This window comes from Copidosoma floridanum, unplaced genomic scaffold (assembly GCF_036245765.1).
Source record: "Copidosoma floridanum isolate Cflo_tuat_1 unplaced genomic scaffold, Cflo_Japanese_pri ptg000027l, whole genome shotgun sequence".
NCBI lineage: Eukaryota > Metazoa > Arthropoda > Insecta > Hymenoptera > Encyrtidae > Copidosoma > Copidosoma floridanum.
This window is the reverse complement of record NW_028321904.1, coordinates 983347-1007615: the sequence shown is the minus strand read 5'-3', so window position 1 is coordinate 1007615 and position 24269 is coordinate 983347.

Genomic DNA, 24269 nt, shown 5'->3' with positions numbered 1-24269 from the left:
GTATCCCGGTTACGGACGACACTCTTCTCCAAGGGGGAAGGAACCCAAGTGTCCCTTCACCCAGAATCTCGACGAGTGCGATCAAAGGAAAATAAATTAATTTCAACCGATGCCGTCTCTGCCAGAATACCAGGAGACATATCTAGCCAGAGCACAATCTGCACCAACTCTTCAGAGTTGTGTGGCAGTCCCACCATCCCACCTGGTGTAGTTAAAGAATTTGTGGCTACAAATGTAAGCAAGGAAAAACAGCCCTGATGGGCACGGGCAGCCACAACGGCTACATTCTTGGTAGTCGCGACGTCGCGTCTCCAACGCGCGCTTACCCACATGTTCCTGTCTAAAGATGAGCAATTGAGCAGTTGGTTATCCGGGGAACGACCCGAGACGAGATATTCTTTGGTCAGCGGCGTACCTCCCTCTGGGAAACCCGGTGACTGACGACTCTATATTACCCTCTCGACTCTAAGCATTCAACCAGGAATCACTGATCTTCTCCAAGGTCTGCGCTAGGCAAACCTATAACAGCTATAAAGGAAAAAAAAACTTGAGCCAACGGGACAGCCTCCACTGGACAAGTATCACTAACCAATCTCCCCATCTAAGATCACCAAAACAACTAAATCTGCAAAATAAAAAAGGTGCTTTAGACACCAACGTCTTTGACGTTATACCGGGAGACGTTGGGAAAGAGCACTACAACTAGCCCCAAAGCTTCGGACTTTGTAATTTTTCTCCCAATCAGTCTGGGTCTTCAACAGTAAGCCAGAGAAGATCACCCTGAGGTATCCAGGCAGTCACAATTGCTGTTAACTGCAGTCAAAAAAGAGTTAACTTAAGAAGCTCACCGGTCTTTTTTAGGGCCATCGGACGTCGAACTACCTTGCCAACAAATGTATTAAAATTAACAAAGTTGACTGAAAATAGCCTTTAGGGGTCATAAAAGTCGTAAGCATACCAATAGTCGCAAAAGGGTATATTGGAAAGAAAACCTTAAATGTATCTAATGAATACAATTTGAGGCGTCAAGAAACTGACGCAGAAAATTTATCGAGATTGAAACAGCAGCGTCAAAATCGTCAACTTAAGAGTCCATTACGTGAGAGATCAGCTTTTCATTGTACCCTCACAGCAATCTCTGAAATCTTTAAAGATCCTACTTCAGATTTTTTAATGAGTAGAAAATGTATTTGTGTTTTTGTGTCAATAAAAATGTTGGGTTTAAGGTCCAGGACTTTGTTGCTCTGGTAATAAAATTGTCAGATATGAGAAAAAACAATTTTTTTTTAATGTAAATTTTTTGGGGGTTTTAAATCTTAACAGCTTTAAAAAATAGCCCTTTTCGTGAATTACACAGAAGAAACCAAATCAACAACTTCTTATAGCCATCGATTATTTTATGGCATAAAGAACGCACAATACTTTTCAGCATAATTATTTTTTTGAATTTGTACACCTTATTATTTGACCAAATAAACTATATGGATTCCGAAAAAATATGTTTTTAATAAGAAGATTTTTGTTCTAAGATGTATCGGGAATATGTGTAAAATTTTCTAACTAAAAATGTTTCACATTACGTGTCAACACACTACAGGCTTTTATTTAGTAAGTCTCGGGCGAAGCCGAGACGGGGGGCTGCTAGTAACAAATATGTAGGAAATGTGTCTTTCAGAAAAAAAACAGCTGCAAAAATATATAATTTCTTGCAGGTACAATAAAATAAATGTATTTATCAGTAGAATTTATGACGTGTGCACTTTTTATTTTATGTACAAACTACTTAAAAAAAAACAAAAAATGATAACGAAAGTTGTTTTTATAATTTACGGTTATGATTTGACTGGTAAAAGTTTAGCATATGACTCGACGCTTAAACTACAACTATTAAAAAAGAAGAAAGCTGTTTGGGTGGAGTTTGTCCTCTCAATAGAGAAAGAGGAAAACTCTTACGTACTTATATTATTACATACGTAAATACGTTTGATTGTAATGCCCATTCCTGATGCGTATCGTAATATTTTTTGAATATTACATCGTAAGATAGAGTTTTCTTTCTTTATGTACCTTGTCAATGATAATCGCGTGAGATCTTGTCTGAGATCTCAGGTGACTTTCTCCAGCTAAAAACTCACCTGAGATTTCATAAAAAGTATCCTTACTTTGAAAAAATAAAAAATTAACTGAAAGGTATTGAAAGCTGCCCCGTCGATGATATCATTTCGATGGTACATTGAAAAACTCATCTTTTAAAGTAATTTATGTCAATTTTTAAAAATGAAATGAAGTTCTTTCATACTCAGGTGTGATCTCAGGTACTTTCTCAGATGAAATATCACCTGAGAGTTTGAAAAATTCATTTCATTTTTAAAAATTGACATGAAAAACTTTGGAAGATGTATTTTTCGATGTATCATTCAAATGGTATCGTCAATAGGGCATTTTTGCGTACCGTAAAATTGATTCTTTTTTGTAGGTAAGTATATTTTTTATGAAATCTCAGCTGAGATCACAGGTGAGTTTTTTGACATAAGATAGTCACCTGAGAGTTCAGGTAAGATCTCACTTGATTATCGTAGACATGGTATGATGTATTCTGTGCAGAGCGAAATGAAATAACCGTAAAAAATTTATGATATAATTAATTCTGTCGTGATTACTTGTGTATGTGTAATTTTGTAATGGTAGTCAATAATACAAGTCAATAGTTTTTGATAATTAACTATACGCAACGTTTCGGTGGCTGTTTGCCACCTGCATCAGGCGTATTGTTAGTTAAAATTACTGTAGAAATTGCACATAGTGTTCGTCGACATTCATAAAACATTTTAGGGCGTCAAGTCTGGTTCTCATCGCATAAACAGTAAAAACAACATATACTATGGTAATACTAAATTAAACTGTGTGTAGGTAGTACAGTTATCGTTATAAAATTCGAAAAAGTATAATAAAACATCACAGTAGTTCTTAAAGACTAACTATGACTAGATTCGAATAACATAGAATGATAAAGGCAAGGTACTGTGACTATGAATGTCAACGAACACTTTGTGCAATTTATACAGTAATTTTAACCAACAAGACCCCTGATGAGGGTGGCAAACAGACACGGAATTGTTGTGTATGGTTAATTATCAAAAACTATTGACTTGTATTATTGACTACCATTACAAAACTATGATATAATTATTTACAAAAACATTTTGACAATCAAAAAACTATTTCGATTTCATATCAAAAACGTACTTGCATGAGAGAATGAGGTTACACCTTTTAAGAAAAGTTCTGATTCAAAATAATTCAATCTGCTATTAAAACAAAAGCTGCAAGAAATGTTGCTGTTTTTGTGAAAAAACATTTATCCTACTCAAAAAATTCGGATTATATTAGACGTTTAGATAAACAAGTAAAAAACGGTATTATTGAATAAGTTAATTACTTAGAACACAATGATATTTATTTTTTACAAAAATGGCTGAGATGCATGCTAGATAAATTTTTTTATATTAACATAACATTTTGTACAAGAGTTGTGATATTTTTTTAATAAGAATGTAGGTTTGAATAACTGCTAATAAAATAATTGTTCTTTGCAATTCATATAAATACATATACGATCGATGTCATCTGTTACAATAACAGTAATTTCGTTTGAAATATCTTAAATCACTATCATAATTTACTTACTCATTTTAGATGGGTTTGTAAGTCAAGAAAATCGTCGATATTTATAATGTTTCATAATGTTATTTCCTTTTTGGTCGTTTCATCAACTACAAAATCTACGAGGCGAATGTACTTTTGTTATTGCATACGAATTACTAGAACAAAAGTTTCTTTTGGTCCACGATGTGTAGATACATTGGTCTTTCCCAATTTTTTTACATGTCTGGCTGCATTTTGATAGTCCTAATCTATTAAGCCAAACATCTTCTGTTTTTTTTAATGCACCAAAGTAACTAGCTTGTAATATCTTAAAACTAACTTTTGCCTCTTTCTTGTCCAAATATGAAATAAAGCCTTGTAGTCTATAGAGTACGGCTTAGTTTTGACATTTTTAAATTAAAAGAAAAGGCTAATAGTTATTGATAATTCTTAATAACAGATTATTTTTATTATATTATATTATATTCTAAAATAAAAAAATCATAAAAAAAAATTCTTTGCAGGCACTTATATCAATCGATCTCACGAACAAAAAAGATAATAATTAGTAATTAGTATTAAAAAATTGCAATAATAACCTGTAACAGATACTTGTAAATAGTTAGTTGTATTCGTTGTCTTAAATGTAGACTTTATAAGCGGTTTTTTTTTTATTTGTAACTTATTGTTTAAAATACTTATAACGAATAAATCGGAAAAATTGTTTCTGCTTCAGTAATTTTAAACATAGGTAAAGTAAGAGATTAAAATTTCTTTGGTATTTATAATTACAGAAAAGATAGTATCATCTGTATTATGATATATCTATCCCATTGACAGCCTATAAAGTAATTCAAGATGAAAGTCAACTGTATCGTTTTATTAAAAAGCTTGTAAAATCTGTTTGGGGTAATCAAGATTCAGCAAAAAGAGCAGTTGATGTCGGCAAAGCAAAAGTAAATCTTCCACGGTATCCACTGACGCCAAGCAAGAAAGCAGCAGTTCGCAGTAAACAAAATAGAAAGCCACGTAAGAAATTCACATTTTACGTACCTTCCACGAAATTGTGAGTACGTATTATGCATGATATAAAAATAAATGCTATTATCTTTTATAAAGCAGAGTGTATTTTTATATACATTTAACCAAAAAATATTTAATATTTTCATGTTTTTCTTACTTTCGTGTTTATCTGCTGCATAGAAAACAGTTAAAAGATTGAATTTAAGATGAAATTACCACTCCTTTAAAAGTGTATCCATTGCGCGTAGAATCTAATTCATTACAAAACTATACATGATGAATCTACAGTTGAAAATTTAGCGCATGTTGTCTACCGATTGAGAAAGACCTCATTTAAAATTTGAAACTTTTACCCGGATCTTACGTAAATATAACGGGTACATGTAATTGTTATTGGAACACAAAGATTTTTTAGCATGATTTATGTATTTTTTATGACAAATAGTGTTTTAATTAATAATTGTTTAACAACAAACAAAAATACCCAATGAGAAAAAAAACAAATAAAATAAAGCCTTACTTCTAAAGTATTACTACAAGTTTTTGGCAACAACATTAAGAAGGACAGTAAATGGAGGTTTGAAAAAAGAAATTGAAAGTTAAAAGTCGGAGAATGCATCAATGGTCTCATTAAACAAGAGAGGGGGATAACTAAGCGAGGTATGAGAGAATAATTAACACTAAAATATCCTATCGAGCACGTTCGAAAATCACTGTTTTTTATTGGATTTTTCTTTGCAAAAATGTACAGAAAATTTGATAAGTTATGGAACAATAGAGTACTTACTTCATAATAAATGTAAAAGTTGTTTGTTATTTCGGAACGAACGATCCAAGTAACGAACGGTAATTTACAAACGTACCCGTTATTAATATGTTATTATTATCAAGCATTATGATTATAGTACCAAATTATTATTATTATTATTATTATTATCATTATTATTATCAAAAATTATTAATATAGTAACAAATTATTATTAATATTATTATTATTATTATTATTATTATTATTATTATTATTGTTATTATTATTATTACTAGATTAAGAAATTTGTGCAGAATCATATTCGAGCAGTTATATCAGTTCCAGCAATACCGTCAGCACTGATGAAGAACGTAAAGAAGAGTAAGCCGTATATATACTGACGTGATAAAAACCACTAACATAATAGTTAGGGTGCCAGAACTTGTTGGCATTGTAGTTGATACCAACAAAGCGTATTCATGATAAAAATTAAGAAACAAATATGAGTAATAGATACCAGAAAGTCAATACATAAACAAAGATACGTGTCATGGATTTTTTAATGCAATACAAACTTTTTTTTGCTTTTTTTGGTTTTTCTTTAATAAATTACGAACTATTGGTCATACAAGGAAATGTTTAGTACAAAAGTTTTTGGCGAGATAATTTTGATTAGAATGAGTACTCTATAAATCCAAAAATTAATTTTAATCGTATAAATAAGTGAAAAAGTAGGAAAATTGAGAAATTAAAAGTGCGTCATAATAAATGTTAAATTAGTTGAAATTAGCTGAAAATTTAATATGTTAAAATCATAAGTGTGGTTAACAGTGAACCACAAGTCCAATCGCGAAATTCTAAAATGGCGGCATATTGCAAAATTGTTACCTAAAACTCTCAATTTCTCGTACAATTGGCAAACCGCAATGAATCGAGATCTGCTTTTTTGGAATGAGAAGGTACTAAAAATATCTTTGATCTCTGAAAAATGCAGATATTTAAATAAACAAACAATTATGTTATTTAATTAAAACATTAACAGAGAACGCTACTTCTGTAAACAATTTTTTTTTCATTTGTAACTTGTGGCATTTAGTTAGGCTTATTATTGATAAATTAAAACAAAAAATATTTCTGTAAGGTTAATAGAAGGTAAAATGCTAGATAAAAAGTGAAAGCATCTAATTTTAGCTACTATTGACCCTGTAGAAATAATATATTCTATAAAATTCATTAGAAAATTAGCGCAAACAAATGCCACAAGTTAAAAAATTAAAAAAAACTTCTTAAGAAAATACGGTCCTCTGTTACAAGTTTATATAAAGCAACTGTTTTTAATTGTTAAAAAATCTGTATTTCAAAGGGATCAAAGGTATTATCATATATCAATTGTAAAAAAAATCTCTATTTATCACGGTTTGACTATTGTACGAGAAATTGAAAATTTTATTTAACAGTTTTGCAAGAGGTCACGGTTTTGAAATTTTGCGATCGGACTTAGTGCTCAATGTTAACCGCACTTATGTTAGTAACATATCCCAATTTCAGCCAATTTTAACTAATTTCACGTGTATTTTGACGCATTGCGAATTTCACATCTTTTTTTATTCTTTTACTTGTTTAAACAATGGAAATTAATTAAGATTTTTTTTCGCGCTCAATCCGTATGCAAAATTATTGAAACAACTAACAAATTTAACACTTTTTTGTATGATTAAGACTTTTTAAAACGTTTAAGAGAAACCAGATAAAGCAGAAAAATCATACATTTCGCATTAAAAACTTGTAACACGTGAGTTGGTTTATGTAAAGACTTTCAGCTACCGTTCGTAAAATTTTTTTCTTAATTTTAAGCATAAATAAGCATCGTTGGGATCAACCACTACTTTTTCAGAGTTTTGAGCCTCTGGCGCCTTGACTACAACTCTGCTGGCTCAGGGACGAAGTGATTATTACTAAAGAATAATAATAACAGTAATAATAATAATAATAATAATAATAATAATAATGTTAAAAAAAATATTACTTAATAGAATAACTTACAATGACCTTCTAACAAATAATGTAATTTTCTTATTAATAGTGTAACGTCAAAAAAAAATGATATCATAAAAAATACTTTTCTTTTTTAAATTTTATGTATCCTAATTATGATATTAATAAATGATAAATTTTTTTTTAAATAATAGTGTTAACTATTTTCTTATCATCGCCTCATGCTGTAAACCATACATACTGTTAATATATTAGTAAAAAATCTGGTTTAATCAAAACTTTGTAAAAATACACTTAATGTTACATGCACGTAGTACACGACTTCTTTTTTATTTTTTGTTTTACAATGCAAAGAATAAAAATTATGACGTTCCATTTATTTAGAGTATCCACTAGTATTATATGCAATCGAAGAAATTATTGCTTTGTTCCTTTAAAATTTTATAAACACAAAATGATGGTCTCAGTTTAAAAAGTAAATAAAAAAGCAGCATGAAATTGCTCTAGTTATTCAGTGCATCTTAATTCACAAACCTAATATTCGTTTGTGTCATTACGACAGAAGAATACTTTTTTCGTGTGTATGAATTAATTTACGGGAATTTCACAACTCTTAAAACTTACTAACTTTCATATAGTCTATTGATTTTCACATGGCTCATCAACTTCCACGTGGTTTACCTACTTTTATACTTACTTCCATATGGCTTATCCACACGGATATTGAAAACAAAAGCCGTATAGAAAATTCATATGGAAAAACCATATGGATTTTTATGTGGTTTTCTCATGTGGAAAATTATAAGATGTATATTTGGCGCTCGTAACTAAATTTTAATGCATGTACAATAGCAAGAAGACGAGACGCCATGACGCTGCACTTCAGCGTCTAATACCTATAGTCTATTCCTTCTCGCGCGGTCAGTCTGTCGATACGCACTTCCTGCTTTTCGTATTTCCTTATTTGATTTGATCTTGCTTTATTTCAGTTCAGCTTACGATTGTATCTTTGATGGTAAAGACTAAAGATAGCATACACTCAAGGTAGTGAGAATAAATGTGTTCGTGTTTTATAATAAAAGCGATAGTGTTGTACATTTTATTGCCCGATTAAATTCCCACACATCCATTCTGCTAACAGGTTATGGGCCTTAAAAAGTGTAGTGTGGTTGTGTATTCAAGACCTCCGCTAGCCACCATTTTTTTTTCTGTGATTGAGCCCATCTCGCGTTTACTCGCATTCTTTTTGCTCTACACGTTTTCTTGCGCCCTTTTCTTACAGGCTTTTTACAGGCCATCGACGAGGCGGCGTTGAGATTGACATCAGCCACCAGTGAGACCAAGCAGATCGAGGAGGTGACAGCTGGAGGGGAAAGAAATATTGTGAAAAATCCACAGAAGAAAGAAAGTAAGTAACTGATAATGATACTTATAGTGTCTTTATCGGTCTTTATATTGACAAAATGTATTTTGTTTTTCGTCGTTTTGAAACCAAAACTGTATAAGAGTGGTAATAATAGATGTTATAGATATGATACACATAACAGTAGATAGGATTTATGAAGTGTTTCACAAAGCTAGTACCTTGAGATTTCTAAGCTAAGTAGCTGAAAATTTATAAAAAATTTAGAAATTCAACATGGTGAAAAGCAATATGGTGATGTTACATTATCAAAAAACTTTTTTTTTTATGTGTTGATATTTTTTTATTAAAATCAAAGAGTAATTTACAAATTTTTAGTTTAGAATTGCAGTATTCAATTAGAGTTAATAAAATATGTATAGTTTATTAAATAATCCATAAAAAAATTTGCATTGCCTATCTCATATCGGTCACAGTCATCTTCATCCATGTCTGTTCCAGAAGCGGAAGAACTGTCATAAGGTTGTTCATCTTCTATTCTATTATTCACATTTGGAGGTGCTAGCAAATTATAACAATCTTTAGATAAAGATTTGTGGTTTTAGAGGTAATTTTCGGCAACTAGATATTTGTGGATCAGATGCAATCAAACATCCTTTGAAGATATCCTCCATGGTCTTTTGACAACAATGTTTTCTTGCAAAATTTGCGCGATGAATTTAAAAAAATTTATTGCAGGCTTCCTGCGCATCTTCAGACATTTGATCAATAGGCAACACTGAGTATTTCATCATTATTAGGCCATAAATCAAAAGTTTGTGAACTAATGTGGGCATGTAATACAAGGGATATTTTTGTACAATATCTTTTGCTAATTTGACAGCATACTCGCGGAAATTTTCTTCGTGTATACCATGACCACAGGCGACAGTTTGCAAAATAATATAAAAACGATATATGATATCTTGATCAATTCCTGTTATTTTTGCAGATTTTTGACAGTTTAAAAAAAAACCCCGAGCCGTATTTCCGTCGTTTGAAGTTCCACTACCGGCTTTTGGTACGTCAGCAATTAAGCCTAATTCTTTTTTGAAGGCTTCTTGAATTTTACCTTTTTTTTGGATCGTGATTCTTTTTCTTCTTTTATTCGAGCTTGCCATTTTCCAACGTCAAGTTTGTAAGATAAACGTAATAAAAACTCAAAGCATCGAATCTAACAATGTAAAGTTGACAGGCCGAATTGTAAATGAGCTTCTTCAATTTTCTGTTCTAACATTTTATCTATATCGTTAAATTGACTAGATGTACAATAACATAAATAGCAACGCATCGCGGATGTTGTATCAGTTATTGAATTACAAACTTTAGTATCTATCATTGTCAACCTCGAATCATATTTAATAGATAATTATTCCCCAGAAATAGTAGTAGTTAATGGAATCAACTCTCGTCTTTGCCGCTCAACGTTATTTATTGTTTCTTTTGTTAAATCTACTAATTCTTTATCACATTTAATTGAAACAGGCCAACAATATCTTATTGACGATGTTCTTGGATTTTTCCATACAATAGTTATTTTTTTTGTTAAAGTATTAGTGTGAAAAAGTTGTAGTGGAACTACGGATGTAAAAAAAATACTCTCGTCGCTATTGCTGTTCTCGCCAAGCTTTTGTTTGTACGCAGAGTGTCCCAAACTACCATCGTAGCCCCATTTACAAAACAAAAGTTAAATTTTTTAGTTTATCCTCTGATAAAGTTTTTACTACTTCCGTTTAAGTTGAAAGAACACGATCTAATGTATGATCTAATAAAGGTTGTAATTTTACTTTAGATTTATCTATAGTAAAAGACAGTCCTGAAGTTAGGTAGCACAGCTATTTTTACTTTTGTAGCTTTTTTGATGAAGGTATCATGTTTCATTTATTTTCCAAATGAGCGTTACGCAACTGTTGATATTTACTTTGTGATAACCCAAGTTCAATAAACAGAGATAAAGCTTTGTCACTTGTAAAAGAAATATTTGTATTACCCATGGATTCCAAACTTTTTCTATATTTTTTAGCTTTCGTAGGACTACTTTTTGTAATATCATTTAATACCATAGCAAAATCTGTTTTACCTTCAGCCCACAATTTACTTTTTGCAGAATACAAAAGTTCGTCTGTCGATACTGTTGCTCGTAAATTTTCAGTTTTTCTTCGTTCACTACGATCAGAAGACTCTGAAAAACTCACTCTTAAGCCAATCTTGATTTTTCCTTTGAAAATTTTCTTCTGTTCGATTACTATCGTTCTACCTCTTTTTCATCTCGGATATCAATTTTGCTATTTTCATTTGCTCGTCATTTGACAATATGTACTGACATTTATGCGTTTAAGACATACAATTTTCTATCATTATGTATATATATACATCCTTGATGTCTTTTTAAATTTATATATTTATTATATTGAACAGTTTTAATCTTGTTATTTCATCTCCCGTTGAAGTACTGGATCCTGAAAAAATAAATAAAACTTTTACATTAAATACTTACAACGAACATTTACAGTGAATTCGTTTCAAACATGAGGCACTTCAGATCTTTTATGTTATTGCAACTGTACATAGCGTATATTAGAGAGCAGGATCCTTAGGATAGGGTACTTAGAGAGCAGTATCTATCAAGATAAAAAAGTTTTTACTCGACTATGTAGATAAAAAAAAAAATAATGATAATAAAACACCGTCTTGGCATATCTTTTTTTAACAATTTACTACTTGGTATTTTATAAGCAGAAATTTTTTTAAGTATTATACTTACCTTCAGATGTAGAATCCATTTTTTTGTTCAAGATTTACTTGGCACTAAAAACTTTCACACGTGTTTAATGCAAGCGTTTATTAATCGATTTTCTCTACGCATGGCTACACGTGCCGTAACAGCCACATTCAGACTAAGATTATGGAAGGAATTCGAGGCAAGGGATCTCACTCCGAACATTTTTCGTCACTTAGGGGACTCCTTTAGCCAACTTGATGACAAAAAAACCTTATCTAAAAACTTTTATTTTGGAGTTTTCCGCAGAAAACGGCCTTTGGCCGCACTGTGTGACGGTAATACGTTTGAAAACAATAAGTTTTTTCAAGAGAACCCTGAAGATTTGCAAATAATTTTGTATGAGGATGCTTTAAAAATAGTAAACCCAATCGAATCAGCCAAAACTAAACATAAAGTGGTTGGCATACTTTTAGCTTTTGGAAATGTCTCAAAATACTTTAGGTATAATTCTGATTCAATAAAATTAGTAGCACTATGTAAAGAAAAAAGTTTCGATAGAAATAAAGTATACGGAAAAATAGTTAAAGATTGAAAAATTGTAGATACAGAAGGAATATTTATTGGCAGCAAAAATTTTAAAGGCTCTTTAATATTTATATGTAGTGATAACTTAGGATCTCACAGCTTAGGGGGTTTTTATGAAAATTTGAGTACTGTGAAGCACTTTTGTAGATTTTGTTGCATAACTTACAAAAAATTTAAATCTGACGAAGACTTTTGTAAAATACATGACCTAAGAACACCACAATCTCAAAAAAGTACCTTTCTAAACAAAGAAGTTGATGACAAAGGTATAAAATGTGACTCCATTTTTAATAATCTACAATATTATCACGTATGTCAACCTGGACTGCCATTATGCATTGGTCATGATATTTTTGAGGATGTGATAGCCTATGATCTCAAATTATATATTGATTATTTCGTAAAAAATGGATGGTTTACCCTGGAAGAGTTGAGTCACAGAATAAACAATTTTAATTATTCAGCTAAAGATAACAGAGATAAACCATGCATCGTAAAAAAAAGCAGTAAGAGACTCTCTGGTGGAGCCTGTCAAATATGGACCTTCACTTGTCTTTTTCCGTTGATGATAAAAGATAAAATAAAAGATAAAAGTAATTGCATTTGGTTATCTATTTTATAACTTATAAAAACTACAGAATTAATTTGTTCTCCAGCAATAGATCTGTTAATGTTACCTTATTTACAATAAATATCAATCAACTACGTAACGAAAAGAAAAAATTTATTTCCAAACATACCTTTACGCCCAAAACATTATTTACTTCACTACGCTGAGTTAATGATTTATTTTGGACCACTAATAAATGTTTCAACTCTAAGATTTGAAACAAAGCATAGGTTTTTTAAAAGATTAATGAAAAATCTCATTAATTTTATACACATAATAAAATCTTTGAGTGAAAAACACGAGTGACTACGAAGCCTGGTGCGTCTGGGATGAAATCTTAAAATTAAGTCAAAATTATCTGAGCCTGAAGATTTTAATATTAATCTGTACAATTTAAATATAAAAACAGCTATGGAAAAAATTGCAATTGATCTATTACAGTGTAAAAATGTTACTGACAAAGGTGCAAGTTATCGTACAGGGCAAGTTTTAGTTTTAAATAATGTAAACTTTGCCGAAAGTATCGTTATAGCAAAAAGTTGTCTTTTGTATGCAGAAACAGAAATTTATATTGTTTCTTAAATAATCCAATCAAAACTTGTACCATATTTTAGAGTACATGCTGTTAAACAGGGTACATCTTACATCTGTTATCGAGTTGACAGTATTATGAATTATAAACCATTGCATGTCTATAACTTAGGCAACATGCAGTGTATAAAATTATAAAAAACATGCATATATACATATAAATGACTGAAATATTCTTTACTAAATTTTCATACAAAGAACATAAGAGATCTTTGTAAATAAAATTAAAAACATAACTGTAATATGAAGACTACTTAAAATAATAGTATTTTAAATAATTTATAGTAGTAACATGTTTATATAACAAAGTGTATGTGAGATGTTAATTATTTGATCCGTTCACTAACTCTCTGACTTTACTACATTCCTTTTATTATTATTACAGCTTTTACGTAGAAAATGACGTTATTCAAAGTGGATTCACCAGGCTTACAGAGAATATTAGTATCGGCTAAAAATTTGTTAGAATTGATTGAGGTCGCAGTCAAAAAATTAAAGCTTGATAAGGAACAAACGTACAAGGTAAATATTTTACTATACATTTATGCTTTTGAAAAAAAATACATGTAAAATTGAAAATACCTGTGGCTCTGAATACTCAACACTTGATGTAACAAGTTATTTTTCATCATCTCACGAACACAATAAGGCTTAGTTTATTTTACAGGTTATTCTGTCAGAAGACAAAACAATTTTATTGATGATAATGAAATTCTTTTAGAATTGGTAAAAATATCATCTACACCTCTTCTTATCAGCGTTGTCAGTGCAAACATATCAAATGATAATAGAATAACAGGTATGTAGATTACGAAAAAATAGTGTAAGCACCAATATTTTGAATGATTAAAGATAACACATTAATATGAAAATTTATCACAGTGACGGCAAATAAGAACACTGATCTCGTGAAATTATCTGATTCAATTGAGAGTGAATTAGAAGCACATGTGTGGAGTAAGATCTCTCCTGACATTCGAGAAATCTGTAAGGATGGCAAAGAACTTTCTTTAACTGATAACAAAATTTTAACTGGAAAAATTGCTGATTACTTAGTTAAAGTAAAAATAAGACCACCAGATTAAATGCCGGAGACATAGCATCACTTTCATGCAAAAAATATCCACAATCTTTTTGTGCAAAAGTAGAAAACAAGCAATGGGTCGATGGTACTAACACTCTGCAGTTGTCTATTTATAATGCCACCCTGTGTAGAAAATCAAAAAAGGAAGGTTCAGAACCCTCGAAGCGCAAGCGAGCAGTTTCAGATAGTGATGACGAGGATCTTCAAAAACGATTGAAAGTTGAAAAGTTAAAATCTTTAAAAGATGAATATGGTTGCATAGATTGTGCTCCTGTAATATCTTTGATAGAAACTCAGGAGTCACAAGAACTAAAAAGGTCACAACTGGTTGAATGTTTGGCTTGTAAAGAAAAGGATCAAACTGTATTAATTTTGCTTAATGATACCTACCCAACATTAAGAGCTGAACTGAATGAAAAAAACCGAAATCTACAAAATATATTTATACGCTAGCTACATCTGCTTGAATCTGACTACCTGATTAATCACAGCGATCGTTTGCTAGCTAAAGATACTCATAAAATCTGGACTGAGTCAAATAACAAGAAAATACCAAATTTAAGACGGTATTTTATGCTGAATTTATACGTATACTAAATTTTGCCGATACAAAATTTTGCGTATTCCTCGATGGACTAAGATGGATTTTGGATGGATTTTGATAGATTTCGAACTTGTCAGTAAAACTCAGATTTTTCTTGAAGATGAGAAAAGAGATGGCTTTTACCATAAGATTGTCAATAAAGTACCAGATGTGAAAATTGCACATTCTAATACACTGTTTAAAAGTGAGAATGGCTTGTCCTATGAATATTAAAGTCAAGTATGAAGAAGGTTAAAGTACTATAGAATTGCTTAGATCTGATGCATCGAGCAGTATGTTTGTTATTGGACCCGAAACTTTGCTCTCTACGCGCACGGAGGAAGCCAAGAATTTATGAAAGAAAATTGGTTAAATGGGCGAATAAAAAATCCTCCGTGAACTTGAGAGTGGAGAGAGAAAGGTGGGTTTTGGGTAGTAATAAAAAAAAAAAATGGTTCTAGATAGAGTGATATGCACCAATATGCTCGCTGAAAACTTGATGTCACTTCGTCAGCTTGTTAATAGAGGCATGTGTATCTATTTAGACAACCTTAAAATAGGTATATTTGACCCACGCTCTAACAAGACGTTAATTTCCGATGCCTACAGAGTCTCTATTGAATACTGGAACTAGTGCAAGACGGTCAGAGTATAAGCAACAACAAGAAGCGTAAAGAAATTATAGATTGCTTAATGTTAGAATGTGCCTCTGCGGCAACGGCCGACAAGGTTTAACAAGTCAGTACCAATTATAGTAAGAGCTGACCTATAATCCCAAACAATGGATCTGAAAGCGATTGTTTACATTCCGTTCAGCAAAATAAGTTTGAGAAAACCATTGAAGATAAAAAAATCCATGATAGTAAAGAACTAATGATTGGAGGGATTTCAGAGGTTTAAAGTCCCTTTACATAAAGGTATAAAATACTTAAAAGAAATAACAAAGCCATGCTCTGACACGCAAGATTCGGGCATTTATTGGAGGAATATCTTAAGACATTGCAAAAAAAATTTTAGACAGTAAAGATTTAAATGAGTCTGTGCTCGATAACTTCATTGCATTATGCAAGGTGAATCACATTGCTAAGATTTAAAGATTGCCTTTTAACACTAAAAGAGAGAGGGCATCGAAACCACTTAAATAAGTTCACGCAAACACAATGGAACCAATTAGTCCGGCAACTCATCCTAAAAGATACAAATTTATGATAGTATACACAGACGATTACTTAACATTGACGATGGCATACCCTGTGAAAATGAAAAGTGAAGCAAGAAGTTGTATGGATAAATTTGCAACTAGCCCACAAAATCCACTGGACTTTGATGCAAAGATGTGCTATTAAAGAACTGACCAAGGCACAGAGGTTGTAGGAGGTCGAACAGTGAAAACTCTCCAGAGATTGAGAGCTGAGTCTTAATTGGCCTGCCCAGACAATCTTCAACGCAATGGCGTCTTAGAACGAATTAATCGCACATTGCAAGACAAAGTGTGAACCTGCAAATATGACTCCAGGTTAGAAAGAACATGTTGAATCAAACCATGGATGCTGCAGTATACATATAATCGCACACCACACCTGTCCAACAAAATGACAGCTTTATTGGAAAACTTTACCCCCAATCTAAAGATTAAAATAAATCAAATAATATTTGGTTGTGTGGCCTTTATTAGGATACAAAGAAACACTAGAACCAAATACAGCCCACAAGGTATACAAGTAGTACTGGTTGGCTTCCAGGTGGGGTTTTCGCTAGTTTCTCCATACCGGGCGCTTCCCTGGGTGGCGGATAGGGGCATCCTCTTAAAATATGAGGTGACAATAGGCAGCTGGGGTGGCTCTCTGTGGTGGTGGTCGGGGGCGAGGATCGGGGGGCGTGTGTGGCGTTGGCGTGTGTATCTGCGGCGATGTGGACGGGGGACTAGTGCCCCATGCCTCCATCGGTGTGGATGCATGGGCCGGCTCTGATTGTGCTCCTTGTTCTTCGCTTTTTGCTGCTTCCGTGGGTGGCACTCCATTGCTTGATGCAGGCCAACAAAAACTAGCACCCATCGTGTATAGAAGTAAGCGGCAGTTAAAACATTCTTCTCAGATACATGCATCACACACTCTCACTAAACAAACACAGGGAAACTTACGGATTGTTCTAGGTTGCGTGTGGCAGGTCTTTTTCCGGGTTTGCGTTAGAGGCCTGGCGGCGAATAAAGCCGGATGATGAGGCCCGGGTAAGTCTGGGTAACCACATTTGATATGGCTGTACGCCTCATAAACAAAAAAGACGTGGTAGGCCGACTAATCTAGGCTTACTACCACTGAGGAGGCTATATGGCGGCACCTTAGTGCCTTACGCCAGCCCGTTTTGTTGGGTTGTCTGCGCGGTCTCGGAACTGTACACCTGCCACTCGTCTCGCTGGAATGACCGTTGTGTACCAACAAATACATACATTACACGCGAACACCATTCTAACACTTGTTACTCAATGCCAGGGCCGTCTCCGCGGGTGGGACTGAGGAAGAGTGGCGACTCCCGGCCGGCTTGAGCAAGTAGCGGTTTTCTCTGGTAACAGAGAGGGCCGCTGCCCTGGTTTTAACCCTTTCCAAATACTTATTTCTAGAAAAAAAGGGAAGTGCTGGCCTTCGCGGCTCAGTACGATATAAAAAAAAATGCCAATATAAAAAACATCGATGCAAAACCTGTACCCCAGGCGGTAACCTCTCTGAGGGAATCTGCCGGCAGTTCCGATCCGGTGAAAGCCCAGGTGACTGACGCAGGCCCCACGGATTTTGGGGGGGGCCACAAAGACGTGTCTCATGGTCAACAGGGACTGCTAGATGTTCCATGGCCTTTTCTTACAGACAAAGGACGAAGAGGAAGCCTGTCGAGTATAGGCACTAACGACACCAAGGTTAGCAACGAGTCGGTATTTAGCCACCAGACCCAAGAAGAGCTTGCGTCTTTAGAAGAAAGTGTCACTAGGCTCGGAGTAAAGCGACAGCAAGTTGCTGATAAAGTCCAATCAGCAACGAATGACATCATAGAGACGCTACAAATGATTAACGATAAGTACGGCAACACAGCGAACGCTGTTGAAAATGGGCTCAAAGCGGCGCTTAAGCATCTTCAAGAGGCAGAGGTGCTAAGAAAAGGCTGTCTTACTAAAGAAGATTTGTATACCAACGCTTGAAAGTCGTCATTTGAATCCCTGCAGTGGAGGGAAAAAAGGCGAGATAATTTCCGACGGCATGTACAGAAAAAAACCCTGAACACTGCCTTAAAGGAATAAGAACGAAGTCAAAGAAACAGGAGCCCATTGGACTGCCCTGAGAAACGCCAGTAGACTATGTCTTTAAAAAAACAGGAAACAGGCAGTGGAAATCAAGAAGAAATTCCACTGAATGACAAAACAAGCCGGAAGAAAAAAGTGGACGCCACAACAACAGTAGTAGTGAAGATGGCTGAAGGACAGACCTTTGCAACGGTGCTGAAGACTATGAAGGCGAACTTTGACCCCAATAAGGCTGAAGTGGCAGTCCAAAGTGTTGTCACTACAAAAAAAAGAGACATACTTATTAAGGCCAAAGGTGTAGAGAATGCTACTGCATTCTCACAGCAAATTGAAAAGTCGGTAGCCGGACAGGGTACTGTCAAAATGAGCGACAGAAAAGTGACATCAGAGGTCCGAGATCTATATGCCATTGTAGAGGAAGATGAGGTCAAAGAGGCTTTCGATAGGACTTTTGGACATCAGAGCCAGGAGCCAGAAGTTGCTCTCTTAAATCCAAATGCCAGAGGACAGAGGCTGGCTTTAATAAAGGTGGACGAAGCATCTGCCAGACAAGTAGAAAAGGAAGGCAGGTTACAAGTTGGCTTTGATAGCTGCCGAATTCAAAGAAGAATTGAAGTAACAAGATGTTACAAACGCCTGGGATATGGACACGTCTCAGGCAACTGTGAGAACGAAAACAGATCCAAGCTTTGCTTCCGGTGTGGAAGCTCAATTCACCGGAAGAAAGAGTGTCCAGGCCCAGCACGGTGCTTCCTTTGCCCAACAACGAACAACAAGCACGAAGCAGGAAGCGGGAGCTGCCCTTTATTCAGAAGAGCCCTGAAAAAGGCCAGGGATAAGGCCCAAGCAGGATCAAAATAAGGCAAAAAGGCCTTGAGTTGAAAGACAGGCTTATGTGGACCCACACTGCGTTGGGTACTTTTTACCTATCAGCAAGGGAAAGCATTAAGCTTATAGTGGTGCTTGCTGAGTAGGCAGCTTTCTATTAAGCGCTAGACAAGGTGCTGGTCCTCAGGGACCCTGAGTCCTTTTCAGGACTCGAGAGCATCAGCAGGTCTAGCAAACGGTGGCGAGTTAACTCGTTAATGCTGTGAGACGCGATGGTCTCCCTGGTGGCTCCACTCTGAAGTAATGCTAACACGGTCCCGGGGTGGATCAAAAGCCACGCAGCATGGGGGGGGGGCTTAGCGGGCATGGGTAGTCTAATAAAAAAAATCCACCGAGTCCCACACTACCGCTGTTCCTGTGGTGTGCTTCAATACATTTTCCCTCTCTCCACAAAAAAAAAAAAAAAAAAGTACTGGTTGGCTATACTACTATGAGGTTCTAATTTTATAAGGTTCTGGGTATGAGATTTCATAGAAGACTTATATTTAGAAATGTCTAGGGAAATGACAAAATAGCAAATTGAAATAATCATAAGATAGACATGAAAAAAGATGAATGGTTCATTAAGTTTGCTAAAGATAGTCTTGAAGTATTATTAGAAACGGAGGTAGAACAAGAAGTCAAGATAAAATGAGGACTACCGAGAAAGAATAAAGAGCTTGTTTAAGGAAACTTCAGAGCAATCTACGAAGGATTGGAGTCAATGCATAAAATCAAGTATGGAAAATTTTAGATGGACCAACTATGAATGTTGAAGGAAGCAAGCCGAACATCATAGATTCCAGACGAGTTCGAAAGAAAAAGATGGACGAAGATGGAAATCACAACGTTTAAAGTGAGGTTGGTGATTCATGTGTTTAAAGATAGCAATAAGTACGACTTGCAAGAGACTTATGCTCCTGCATCTGGGTTGGCTCTTGTGGAATCGGTAATATCAACTTTTAATAAATTTAATCTAGAAACTTGTCTACTGGATGTCAAGACAGCATTCATGAATGGTTCAATCAAGGAAGAAATATATATAGAGTTTTCTGAAGGTCTGCTTGACGAAGATTAATTTAAGAAAAATAAAGTATGTCATTTAGAAAAAGCCCTTTATAAACTCGAGATCAGCTTGAAGAAATTAAACAAATGTTTTTTTGTGGCTGCACTGAAACAAGTATCACAAACGCACACCAGTCAAACTTGCCTTTACGCATGGAAAGACAAAAATAACCTTTTAATCTTGATTCCGTATGTAGATAATATCATGATAGCAAGAAATTGTGTAAGTAAACCAAAAGAAATTAAGATTGGTCTCCAGTCTGACTTTGAGATGTCAGATCTCGGCAAGGTTGGCACTTTCCCAGTTATCACAGTAGAAAGAGATAGAAAACATAATTCAATTTCACTTACACAAATACCATACATCAACAAAGTTCTGGAAAGGTTTGGATTCACCGACCCAAAACCACAAAGAACACCAATGATGACAAATCAAGCCCTGAATCGGCAAAGAAAAGACAGAGAAGATTTGGAAGAAACTGGAGAACTAAACAAAACTAAAATTGAAAGAAATGTACCTTACAGAGAAGCAGTTAGAAGCCTACTGTATCTGGCTAACACAGTCAGACCAGACATTTATTACTCTGTGAATGTCTTAAGCAGACACCAAATCTGCCCAACTGAGGATGACTGGAGAATGGTCAAACGAGTCTTTCGATATCTGCAACACACCAGAACTCTGAGATTCACCTACAGAGGCCGGAAAAATAAGCTGGAAGCCTTTTTCAGATGCGAGTTTGGCAGACTGTAAGGGCTCAATTACGACAGGTGGATACCTTATAAGATTGTATTGCGATACAGTTGCTTGGAAGACGAGAAAACAGAGTTACGTTGCAATCTCAACCTGCGAGGCAGAATACGTGGCGATGTATGATGCAAGGCAGGAGCTGATCGGATTGGAACACTTAATTAGCTTAATACTGTCATACACTCTGTTGCCTGCGGACTTTTGGTGTGACAACAAAGCCGACGAAGCAAGTGCTAAGAGAGATGGTGGTAAAAGATTGAGACTGAGATCAATGCTCACTACGTTAAGAAATGTGTATCCAGAGGAGAAATAATCGTTAAATGGATTTAATTCAAGGAACAACTAGCAGACATTTTCACAAAACTCCTGCCATTTGAACTGCATGAAAGACTAACGAAAGAAATTTCGAATGTCAACAAGTGTAAATTGCATGATCATGAAACTTCAACTTGAGATAGCAATATTAATAAATTGATAATAGATAGATAATGATAGTAGACATACCGATTAATGTATCTCTCTGTGCATGTTTTAGCTCGTCGCAACCAACCCCAATGAGTGATCAAGAAGCTGATCTGTTCCACATCTCCAGCTGATTACTTATTCATCTATATGTGATTACTTAGTGTTAATAATCAAACGTGTCCTTCCTTTTTCATTTTATACTGTTTTATTAAATTCAGATACGAGCCAAAGGGAGTGTAAGATGTATATTTGGCGCTCGTAACTGAATTTTAACGCATGTGCAATAGCAAGAAGACGAGACGTTTTTAATAAAAGTCGTTAATATAATAATTTTGAATAAGATTAGGTGTTATAAAAATCTAAATACTTGTTTCCATTGCTTAAACAAAAAAAAAGATCAAATTAAATAGTCCAAATAATTATAAAATTATGTAAATAACACCTGAAACTAAAAAAAAAAAACAATTACAAATATCAACTTTACACTCGTGTGAAGAAATTTTTCGTGATCATGTTTTCTGTTCATTGATGATCAATAGTGGTAGTAAGACAAAAATAATGCAGCAATACAAAAAATTAATCAAATATTGATAACAAAATCCGGGAAGCTTAGTTTATCATAAGTGCTATTAAAAAAATGCATTTTTTGGCGTCTCAGAGAAGATATAGATCAAAATAAATAGGTTCATTAAATACTAAAGGTAGTGGTTGATAAAATGTAAAGATGACAGAATTTCTCAAAATTTTAAATATGTAAGATGTGTTTCAATTACGGCCCCTGACCTTTTTATGGCCCCTTATAATACAATTGTTAAAAATTTAAAGAAATAAGAAAATTGGATAAACAGACAATTTACTAAAAACTTTGTAATCACTACTTGGCTAACGATTCACTGTTATTATCTAATATAAGTGCATGTAAATGACATTATATTATTTATCCAATGGATTAAATAGTTACTCGAAGTTTTTAACTGTTTTATATATCAACTCCTGTTAAAAACTGTAAGAAACTTATATTTTTGAGCGGCTGTTATAAACAACAAAAAAAGTAGTAGAGCATGAAAAATTATTAATTAGTCAAATAAGGGTTCGAAGAAAGCAATAAAAATAAAATAGAGCACTAAAAAATGTATTAAATTAATATTTATAGAGAGGCCACAATAACAACACTATTCACGACTCTACTATTCAACTACTATTATTAACACTATTCATTAACTCATCAACTCTACTATTCATTAACACTATTCTGTCTCTACTATAACCTCTTTATTTCGCCAGTGTCGAGTGCGCACCTTAAAACCTATAAGTCTGCAACCTCTATTGATGGTTTCGTTCTCAGCAGTGTTGTTTACAAAAGTTAAATCATGAGTGAAAATCAAAAAAAGAGATGTAGTTATGATAGTGATAACTTAGAGAAAGCACTAGCTTTAGTACGTGACGGGACACCTTTAAGAAAAGCATGCAAAGTTTTTAATGTTCCAAGATCGACGGTACGAAACAGAATTAAAAATCCGCACGACAACCTAAAGCTTGGTCCCTGAACTATATAAATCCCTGAGAAAAAAAAAAATCTTGTTAATTGGATATTTGAAATGGTGTCACTGGGATGTCCCATCACAAAAGACCAGTTACACAGTGTTGCTATGCTTTTAAAATCAAAAAAAAAAAAGAAAATCCTTTCACTTATGACAGACCTGGACGTCATTAATTTGATGGATTTGTAAAAAGATACTTAAACCTACAACCAAGATGCAGTGAGAATGTTTCACCTACCAGCGCCACAGTCATTAAAGATTCGTTAAAACGTTGGCACGTAAATATTGCCAAATATTTAAAAAACCCAGGATTGCAGAATATAGATGGTTCAAGGGTGTTCAACACTGATAAAATCTCTGTAATGTTAAATCCAAAAGGTGGTAAGATTTTAGCAGCCAATGGTAGCAAAAATGTGGACAAGGTTGTTAATTACAATAAAAAAGATCTTACGGTGCTAGTCACTGCCAGTGCTGCTGGAGTCATTGCTCTTACACTCATTCTTTTCAAGTATCAGAGAGTACCTAGTCATATATATGAAAGTCTTCCAAATGACTGTATTGTTGCAAATTCAGAATCAGGTTGGATGTCTTCACATGTTTTCTATGAATATGTAGCAAGCAAGCTTTATTCTTTTCTTGTTAAGTCACAGATTAGTTTAACTGTTTTATAAGCTTTTATCTAGTGATAGACAAAGTTCTGGAGTACTTCGCCCAAATGAGAAACTAGTCATCGATGCTGCAGTTCTTCATCGAAATGAGCTCTTACTGATCGATGACCTAAGTGACACAGTATCTGTTTCATATAAACAATCATTCATCGATGAAACAAGTTACATTGTACCTGACCAGAGTGACAAGTCACCCACCAGTGCAGCAAATTATACAGAAGCTGAATCAAATGAAAATTAATCTTTAATTGCTAATTGTAGTAACAAAAAAAAATTAATTGCTCTGGCCATTGGAACACGCTTCTTCAAAGAAATAAGGAAAGGTCCAACCAAAATGTCCACCAATTATGTCTTTAGAAGAAGGTTAAGACTCGTTCAAGGAACAGGAAAATAAAAAAAGAAAAATTTTAGTAGAAAAAGAAACGAGAAAAAAAAGAAACGAGAAAAAAAAGCTAGGAGTAAAAGAGAAAAAGTAGAAGAAATCAAAAAAGAGGAAGCATTTGAAAAAAAGAAAGAGAATTATAAAAATCACCTCTTTCTAAACGAACCAAAAAATCTAAAAAGTCATGATAGATCAACCATAATTATAAGATTTTTTTCATAAATAACATTGCTTATTTCTAAGTTTATTGTGTATA